The 10,254-nt window shown below is 51.5% G+C and overlaps 1 protein-coding gene across 1 annotated transcript in view; it reads left to right on the top strand.

Annotated features, from left to right (window-relative positions):
• Window positions 1-2,303: 2,303 nt before the first annotated feature.
• The window catches only part of LOC147026778 (PH and SEC7 domain-containing protein 1-like), a 411,551-nt gene continuing 403,600 nt past the window's right edge, over window positions 2,304-10,254 (top strand). Inside the window, exon 1 of the mRNA XM_085882586.1 lies at window positions 2,304-2,418. The gene's annotated coding sequence lies outside the window, so the exon portion shown is untranslated. The remainder of the gene's footprint in view (window positions 2,419-10,254) is intronic.

Genomic DNA, 10,254 nt, shown 5'->3' on the forward strand with positions numbered 1-10,254 from the left:
TGTCTCCCTCTCTCTCACACCTCTCTCCCTCTCTCTCACACCCCTCTCCCTCTCTCTCACACCTCTCTCCCTCTCTCTCACACCTCTCTCCCTCTCTCTCACACCTCTCTCCCTCTCTCTCACACCTCTCTCCCACTCTCTCACACCTGTCTCCCTCTCTCTCACACCTGTCTCCCTCTCTCTCACACCTGTCTCCCTCTCTCTCACACCTGTCTCCCTCTCTCTCACACCTGTCTCCCTCTCTCTCACACCTGTCTCCCTCTCTCTCACACCTGTCTCCCTCTCTCTCACACCTGTCTCCCTCTCTCTCACACCTGTCTCCCTCTCTCTCACACCTGTCTCCCTCTCTCTCACACCTGTCTCCCTCTCTCTCACACCTGTCTCCCTCTCTCTCACACCTGTCTCCCTCTCTCTCACACCTGTCTCCCTCTCTCTCACACCTGTCTCCCTCTCTCTCACACCTGTCTCCCTCTCTCTCACACCTGTCTCCCTCTCTCTCACACCTGTCTCCCTCTCTCTCACACCTGTCTCCCTCTCTCTCACACCTGTCTCCCTCTCTCTCACACCTGTCTCCCTCTCTCTCACACCTGTCTCCCTCTCTCTCACACCTGTCTCCCTCTCTCTCACACCTGTCTCCCTCTCTCTCACACCTGTCTCCCTCTCTCTCACACCTGTCTCCCTCTCTCTCACACCTGTCTCCCTCTCTCTCACACCTGTCTCCCTCTCTCTCACACCTGTCTCCCACTCTCTCACACCTGTCTCTCTCTCCCTCTCCCTTCCCCTCTCCCTCCTACCCTTCTCCAACTCCCCCTACTCTCCAACTCCCCCCTCCTCTCCAACTCCCCCCTCCTCTCCAACTCCCCCCCATCCTCCTCTCCAACTCCCCCCCCCCACTCCTCTGTTGAGGGGACTGTTAAGGTATAGTCATAACTTTGCAGTGACGAAATATGTTTGTATCATATGGGTTAAAGTGGCTTTGATATTTTTATTTTTGGCCAAAACTTCGATAAATCATGAGGGGTAAATGCAGAATTTTGCACCTTAGTTTCAAGACCTACAACTACTACCACGATCATGACCACTACCACTACCACCACCACTACTACTACTACTACTACTACGACTATTTAACAGCTCCAATAAATCCCACCTCTTCGACGCATCAGCCAGGTAACGTTGGCCCAAGTCATTCACGAACCGGCTGGCCAGGCATATCGTTCAACTGAACGTGGTGTGGTTTGGAGTTTGTCCGGTGATAACACCCACTCTCGTGGAAGACACCGTGGTGGGATGTTTAACGTCGACCATCAACAACAATTCTAACAACCAGATCCCCAGCTTTAATAACATCCTCTCCAACAGATGGCGCACTTTGTGCGAAGCACAAATCCGACAGTTTATGTAGTCTGGTCTGGAATCGAACCCCGACACCCGACTATAATCTCACAATGCACCATCTTATCAGACAGTTATTGTAAAGCTTGCTGTTTAAGCCTAATTAGAACAAAAATAAATAAATAATCCCTCGGCCATGACGCATCAGCGGTTGCTTGATTGCATGGCTGGAGCCCCATCTGTGGTGAATTGATGGCTTCTCAAGCCGCAAATTGATTAAGTGTTGGTAGTTTATCGCCCGAGTTTAGGCTGTGAATTGGAATTGGACCCAATGTGAAACGAAACAGTCGTCAATGTTAGTCTGCCGTTGTAATTCTGCCTGGTTGTAGCTCATAAAGCCATAAATGACACATCGGGTGGTAGTCGAGCACCGAGCTAGGAGGAGGGCTCTCCAGTCTCCACATTGATAGGTTGATAGAATTCCGGAGACCCCTCGTCGAGATAACCCTGCTGCAGACACCCATGAGCCACGAAACCCCCTTACTCGGCAACACTCGCTCGATCCCAATGAAACGGACATCGTGATCGCTTTTATTTACTACATTGACAAAGGTTGAAAGAGATCGATTGTCCGGATTTCCAGCGTCATCGTTTTTGACTCTTTGAAGTATTTATTTATTTTTATTTATTTATTTATTTATTTATTTATTTTCAACTGTCGTTCCACTTTGTAAAATCACGTTCCAGATATCTTTCACACACATCAATATTCCTTGATTACATCTAAAAAAATTTTTTTTCTACACTACCTACACACATCCATGTTGTTCACCCTTCTTGCACCTGTCAATATGTCCCTTCATTGGCATTTCCCAGTCATTTTCCTATGTTCCTAAAAAGTCGCTCCCTCCCTTTCCTTTACTGCCTCTCCTCATCAATGCCCCCTCCCTGCTTCCCCCGCCCGCTCTCCCTTCTTTCCCAGGTTTCATACCAGCACGACTTCATCGCTACATCTGCAGCCATCACGCTCCAGACAGTTCCTCGCAGCAGCAGCCAAAGCTTCCCTGTGCTGCCGCAAGCCTGGTATGCCGCTTCGCTCTGCCGTGCAGCGGTTTGTGCTTGTCTGATTGGTGTGGACCATGTTCTCAGCATTGGCTTTCCCTTTTCCTTCAGCCGCTTTGTGCTGTGCAGCGCGCATTGCCTTGCACCATGGCCGGCTCATGTACATTTTATACATTTTATACAGTTTACCTTTTGCTCTTCCAAATTGGCACTTTTTAAAGGATATTTAATTATTTAAGCATATTTAATTTGTAATTATCATAGCCAAAACCTTCATTTCCTTGCACCTGACATATGTGTGTGTGTGTGTGTGTGTGTGTGTGTGTGTGTGTGTGTGTGTGTGTGTGTGTGTGTGTGTGTGTGTGTGTGTGTGTGTGTGTACATATATATATATATATATATATATATATATATATATATATATATATATATATATATATATATATATATATATATGAATGCAGGGTGTCCCAAAAAAATATACAACTTTTCATCTGCAAAGAGGATGGTCATAACATATTTTTTAAATAGATATATGGCTGGATAGAAAGCTGAAAGGTTGAAGTTTATTGTACCAATGTCAAAATTGCCACCAAAACTTAAATTTTGGTATAGAATCGTCGTTTTCTTTTAGACCACATGTTTGACGTAGGCTCCACATTGTCCGATCACTGCCTGCAAACGCGTTATCATGTTCTCCATCACTTTGGGAAACGTTTCCTGAGGAATGTTCTGGATTTCTCGGTGGATGTTTTCCTTCAGCTGATCAAGAGTCTGAGGCCTAGGGTTTCCATAGATCCTGTCCTTGAGATACCCCCACAAGAAGAAGTCTGGAGGAGTCAGGTCAGGGGAATATGGTGGCCACTCAAAGTGGCCCTCAAAATGTTGGTTGAGAAAACGCCTTGTTTCCCTGGCTGTATGGGGCGATGGCACATCCTGCTGGAACCACTGGGTTCTCATCTGGATCAGGTTGTTTCTCCTACAGGCCTGACTACGTAGCTCAGGCAGATAGAATTCCTCAATCATTTCGCGATAGTTCCTCTGGTTTACCGTGCAAGTGCGTCCCTGGTCATCTTCAAAGAAGTATGGACTAATTATCCCATACCAACCAATCGCCACCCACATGGTGACTTTGAGAACAGATCGAGGCACCAGTTCAGTTGATGCATTACCAGGATTTTCAGTTCCCCAGCACCGAAAGTTTTGCTTGTTTACCTCCCCGGACAAGTGAGCATGGCATTCGTCCGTCATGTGAAGTTTTTTTTGAGGAAGTCTGCATCTTCCTCCAACTTTCCTGAGAACCAATTTGCAAAGTCTAGTCGTTTGCGTTTCTGTTGATCAGTAAGCAACGTTTCCGTTTGAATTTTGTCTGGAAAGGCATGAATGTCTTGGCGAAGGATCCTCTGAACGGTTCTCTTATGAATGTTTGTCTCGGCAGAAAGTCGTCGAATCAATTTTTTTGGACTCTGAACTACCGCCTGTCTCACCATTTCCACATTTTCTTCACTACGACCTGTCCTCTTCCGATGACTGTGACCCTTGTGAAGGTCACTGATGGTTCCCACATTGGTAAACTTTGCGATGGTGCATTTTATTGTCCGACAGTTTGGTGCATGGTGCAAGTGGATACCGAAATGTCTCGAGTAAAGACGTTGCACCTGTATGACACTTTTCGTCTGGTGCCAAAGTTCAACAATTTTCGTCCATTGTTGTACAGTCAGTCTTGGCATTTTTCTGGTGCTTGTTTGGTATCAAAATAAACGTCAGGGTCTCTGCAACAACAAATGAAGCATCAGTGACAAAAGTACTGCTTTTTTAGGATCAAACGAAGCATTTTAAAAGTTGTATATTTTTTGGGGACACCATATATATATATATATATATATATATATATATATATATATATATATATATATATATATATATATATATATATATATATATATATATATATATATCCGGGCGTAGTGGCGTGCGCCTGTAATCCGGCTACTCGGAGGCTTGGGTTGGAGGATCGCTTGAGGACGGGGGCTCTGCACTGGGCAGGGTGCAGAGCAGCCTGGAATCATGGCGAAACCCAAATCCTGATCCCTGTGTCGTAAGAGGCGACCAGGGTTGCGTCAGGAAGGGTATCCGGCGTAAAACCTGTGCCAAATCAGTATGCGGATCATAACGGATGATCCGCTGTGGCGACCCCTAACGGGAGCAGCCGAAAGATGAACAACAACAACATATATATATATATATATATATATATATATATATATATATATATATATATATATATATATATATATGTATATATATATATATATATATATATTGTTGTGGTTACCAAATTCGCAAAACCATCATTCAGGTCCCTTAGGTGAGATATCTCGGTAAGTATATGTGTAGTTAGGCCCAAACCCGTTGTCTAGTGGGAATAAATGTCATTCATGCGTGCTGCGACTCTTCAGGATAGCCGTTTTTCTTTTACTATCTTTATTTTGGACCAACCGCCATTGTTACCACCACCAACCACAACATCAACCACCCACCGCGGCGCCGCTTCACGTCACACCTCGCAACCGTCGCATCGCCACCGTTCTTGCGCCGCTTGTGGGTACCGGTGTTGGACTCGTGCAGGGCGCGCGCCGAACAGCGTGTACAAAACCACGGATTTTCCGCTTCAAAAACGGATCATAAACGACACACGCCCACTTTTGTTCCGTCCAATCGGTGAGCGAGGGGCGATTTGGCCCCGCCTCCAGGGCGTTGGAGGGCGTTCGCTATATGCAAATTTATGGATCAAAATGCATTCACGCCCACTTTTTCTCGGGCCAATGGGGAGCGAGGTGAAAGGTCGAAGGCAGGGGGTCAAAAGCGAAGCCACGGGGCTTATATAAGCGGCCGCGTTCGTCAAGTCGAGGGAGTTAAGACTTCGCAGCTGGTGGAGTTGGGAAGAAGAAGCAAGAAGGAGTTGGTCGTCATCGTCGTCGTCGTGTGCGTTGGAGTCGGAGCAAAGAGGACGGAGCTGTGGAGAGGCGGCGAGGGCAGACGAGGGGGTGCTCGCGTCGTGCCGGGAGCTGCACATCAGGGAGGCCGACGGCGCGACCTGGCCGAGGTGGAGACGCTCGTCACGGGACTCGAGGCAGAGTAGAAATCCTCCTTTCCCCCGAGCATCAGCAACCCCCTCCTGTTTCCCCCCGCGCTGAGATAGTGCGACCAAGGGGGCCCCTTTCCCACCCCCTACCAGACACTGCCCGCGAGGCCCGCGGAGTTGAGGCACCATCGCCGCTCCGCGTCTCATCACCAGACGGGTAGGCCCGACCCGGTCTCGGCCTCAGGCCCGCCTCATCCTTGAGGGTGTTCTTTTTCTTGGTTTTGGATATGTGTTGTCGGCGCCGTCTGTGAAGTAAAATTGTATAAGTGTTGCCGTGTGCTCGCGTAGTCGGTATTAGATCTGCATTGTCGCATTTGCTTTTTGTGTAAAATTGCATTGTGTTTCTTTTCCTTTTCTATGTGCTTTTGGTGGAATTGTATATGTGCGCTTTCCGTTCATCGCGAATAAATGTGCTTTGTGTTGAACTGTTTCCCGCTTCGCTTCGTCATTTCTTTCATTGAATCCTCATCTTGCTCCACGTAAAGGGTTGGTAGTGGGCTGAATACGCCCGATAATTAATCGAACCGTCGAGGCCGACGATAACACCGCTCGGTTATCCCGATAGTACGGAACGGGTCGCTTAAGTGGCCCGTGTCCGAAGTCGACCTGCGGCGAGATGCGATCGCCCGGTCTATCCTCCATGTGGGTACTTAGGTAGGTCGAATTTGGCGAGCAACCCTATCCCACGCGGGGGCTGATTGGCTCGATCGCGGTGAGACCGAAAGGTCCACCCGTGACTGGTTCCCGGCGTTAGTCCGAGAGGGTCACGACTGGATTGTCCGTCCGGTGGGCGACGTGCCGCGATTCGAGTTACGTGGCCGTCAGCACGCCGGCGGGCGCGAAGCCTAACACTGGTGTCAGGTCGTGCGATACAAATCCATCGCCCTCCTCGCGGCACTGGTATCGGAGAACATGAAAACGGGCTCTCCTGTCTCCAATTAAATTCACGGGAATCGGTCCAGGGGTGAGAGAAGCGACCCCCGATTCCCTCCAAATTACGAGCAAGCTAAATTAACCCTTCACGAGAAGCAAGATGGCGTCTCAAGGCGAGCGGGAGCCGGGGGTATTAGAAATGGATGTAGAATGTGTAGGATCCATGGCCCAGGATGGAATGCCCGTGCAGGAACATGAACTCGTCCAACTGAACCCAGAGCCCGAAATGGGTGCGGCAGCGGCCGCGGTGTATGAGACCTCCCTCCCCCTGTCCACCAAAACCCTTCCCCAACCCCTGCCGAAACTGCTCACTCAAGCGCACCCGACATGGCCCAGCTATGCGCCATGCTGGCGGAAATGACAGCGAACATACACAACAAATAATCGAAAACATGGATGCAAACACAACTGAATTTTTAAACAAAATAAAAAGCATGAACGAAAAGATCGATGCGAGTACACAGCAAATGAAGGAAGAAACGAAAAAGCTGCGGGGTGAGACGCAGAACATGGGCCGATGCCTGCAGGCGGGCATGAAGGCCGTGACCAGGGAGCTGGGAATGGCGACTCCACGTGTGGGAGCAAACGAGCTGGAAGGGGGTGCAACGGCTGACAGGCCCGCGGTGGAGGCGGGTAAAAAATAATTCGGGGGGGCGTGTTGGGCGAGGGTCGTGACAGAGGAATCGACGGTGACCAAAAAGGAAAAATTAAATGGGGAGACCAAAACGTGCGAGACGAGACACGAGGTGACGACAACGGAAATAATAGTTGAGACAAGGGAGGTAAAGGGTGAAGAGTTGGTAGAGACACGGGAGACAGAAAAAATAGAGGGAAGACAGCACGATGAAGACGGGGTAAGTGACGCGCACACACACACGGAGGTAGTGGAGGATAGTGAGGTTGAGCTCGCGGAGCGTGTAGGGACCCAGTGCGAGCACCTGGATGGCCTCCTCCAGGAACGAGGGGAGGGAGTATGCCCCCTTGAGGCGAGTCACGACCAGGTGGGTTCGGTCGTGTTTTGCGAGGTTGAGGGGACGAGTGCTGTGGACAGGTGCACGGAGAGCTTGGGGGGTATAGAGGTCCCGGAGACCCTTGTGGGGACACGAATCCCCAGTGTGGTTGTCCCTGTGTGTGTGGTGCAAGGTGTGAGTGCGTCCCCGTGTGTGGAAGCGACCCCGTGTATGAGTGGTGTGGTGGCGATTGTGCCGGAGTACGTGCTTCTCAGCACGCCGTGTATGAGTGAGACACCGTGGTTGAGTGCCCCCGCGTGTGTGAGTGAGGGACGGTGTGTGGATGAGGCACCGCGGGTGAGTGCCCCCGCGTGTGTGAGTGAGGCACGGTGTGTGGATGAGGCACCGCGGATGAGTGCCCCCGCGTGTGTGGATGAGGCACCGCGGATGAGTGCCCCCGCGTGTGTGGATGAGGAACCGCGGGTGAGTGCCCCCGCGTGTGTGGATGAGGAACAGCGGTTGAGTGCCCCCGCGTGTGTGGATGAGGCACCGTGGATGAGTGCCCCCGCGTGTGTGGATGAGGCACCGCGGGTGAGTGCCCCCGCGTGTGTAAGTAGTATGGTTTGTGTGAGTAGTGAGGCACGCGTGAGTGAACGGCTGTGTGCAAGGTCGCTGTGTGCAAGGGAGACCGTGTGTGTGAGAGAGCGGTATGTAAGGGAGATGTCGGTTGGCATGCGGGAGCACGCAGCCGCGTCTCCTGGTGTGAGTTTAATGGTGTGGAGTGTGAGCGTCGGAACACGCGGGAGTGCGTGGGTCGAATGGCGACGATGGCGACATGGGAGGAAGGAAAGCCGAGTAGCGGCTGTAGTTGTTTCGGGGACCGTGCCGGGTTCACCCAGCAGTGAGCACGCGGTTCGTGCTGTGCAACGCACGAGACCACCGCGTGCTCGCTTGCGAGAGTGAAGTCCCGGTCCGGAAACGCCAGCGGTGGATTTGCCGATCCCGCGGACGGACAAAGTTTAGGCAGGTAAATGGATTTGGACTGGACGGGTTCTCCACGCGATCGTGTGTGTTAAGCTCCAACGGGCAAAGCACATGTGTTCGCGTGGGGAACCCCTCGAGACGTGGGGCTTGTGTTTTTTTTATGCGCACGGTGACGCCATGGCTGCACGTGGGGTTGGAATCCGGCAGGAGGGGTATCTCTGCCGGATGGTACCGTCTAAGGAGGGACGAGGAACACGTGCAGCTGCATGACGTCACGGGCAGGTGCAAAGTGCGCGAGTTGCCGCGCTGGTGATGCGCATGAAAAAAAATAAAATAAAAAAAAACAAGCCTCACTTTCGGGTGCACAGGATTCCTGGGCAAGGGGTGGAAGACCCCCTTACCGGGGCACAGGATGGAAACTAGTTAGGGGGAAGGGTTAGCTTAGTTAGACCGACTTCATGGGGCAGGGGTAAGTCCTCATGGAGTCCGTGGAATGGATTAGTTAGAGGGATTGTAGCGAGATTTAGGTTGGGAAATAAAATGGGATTATTTGAGGACATGGACAGACTTGTGGATGTGTAGAGGGGACGTAGTTTAGCTACGTAGGTTAAAAGGGAACGTGCTGTAGTTTAAGGGATGACGTGGGAGCACGAGTTAGTTAGGGGATGTAGTTAGGAGGATGGCAGAGTTCAGCGGTGTGTGTGTTGAAGAGTTGTGAGGTGAGTACATGATGAGTGAGTGAGGCCAGCGGGTCTGTGTGTATGGAGTGAATGGGGAATGCATGGTGCGATGAGTGATTGGGGGGAGGAGTGACTCCCGCCCAAGGGACCCCGGGGTCAGTATAAAGTGAGTTAGGGGGTTAGTCAAATTGAAAAATGGAGGTCGTTTTGCTGTTGGTGGGAATGTAGGCTCGAAACCCATTTGGAGGGGTGCAGGAGCCCTGTTGACGGGCTTGGGAGCGTGGCTGCGAAAGGTGAGTATCGCTGAGTGGGTACCCCGGGCACCAGGCTAGTCGGCCGCGGTAGGCCAAGGGCCCATGGGGGGCCGGGATAGCGTAGTGGGCACGGGTGCGTCTGCTTGGTGCGGAGGCCCGGGGCGCCATTAGCCGCGTGGGCAGTGTTGTGGGCAAGGGTGACCCTCGGAAAGGGGCCTGGGAAGCCAGCCTGCCACGTGTGCGTTTCAGGGGAGGTGCCATGGGGGACACTCCCCGGTGTTAGGGAGCTGGTAGGCTCGGAGGCAGTGTAGTGCCCGGGGGTGCCATAGCGGAAGAATCGGCAGAGGGTCGTGCCTGCCAAAGGGAGCCACGTGTCCCAGCCATGAGACCGTGTGAGGGCACGGAGAGAAAATTGGGGGGCGAGGCCCGAAATTGTGAGGACACCAACACAGGCGACGGGAATCTGGGTTTATAGAACCAATAGTTTAAGCGAGAGGCGCTTGTTGAAAGCCCCGGGGTAGTTTAACAGTTAAATGGATAGGGTAGATTAGGAGATGTACCCCTCCGCACCATCCATCCCCTCGCTCTCGTTGTGGGCCGCTGGACCCACTTTGGGTTAGATCGCCGAACTCTGGGGAGGCCATTCTGAGGCTTCGTTGGGCCTCGACACAGGACGTTAGCTCTCCCTTGTTCCCCTCCGGGAAGGGAACGTAGGGGTTGGGAGTAGGCTAGGTGACAGGATAGGTTAGCCGAACAAGGACGATAAAGGGGGTTAGGGGACGATTTATAGTGGGGAAATAAAAATAAAAACAACAAAAAAATAAGTTGGGGCTAAATTGGGGTTTGACAAATTAAGGGAGTGGGTATGTACAGTGACAGGCAAAGGCGATAGGTGGGAGGGAGACAGGTAG

This window comes from Eptatretus burgeri, chromosome 5, assembly GCF_056783735.1.
Source record: "Eptatretus burgeri isolate ZD-2024b chromosome 5, Ebu_testis_v1, whole genome shotgun sequence".
Lineage (NCBI taxonomy): Eukaryota > Metazoa > Chordata > Myxini > Myxiniformes > Myxinidae > Eptatretus > Eptatretus burgeri.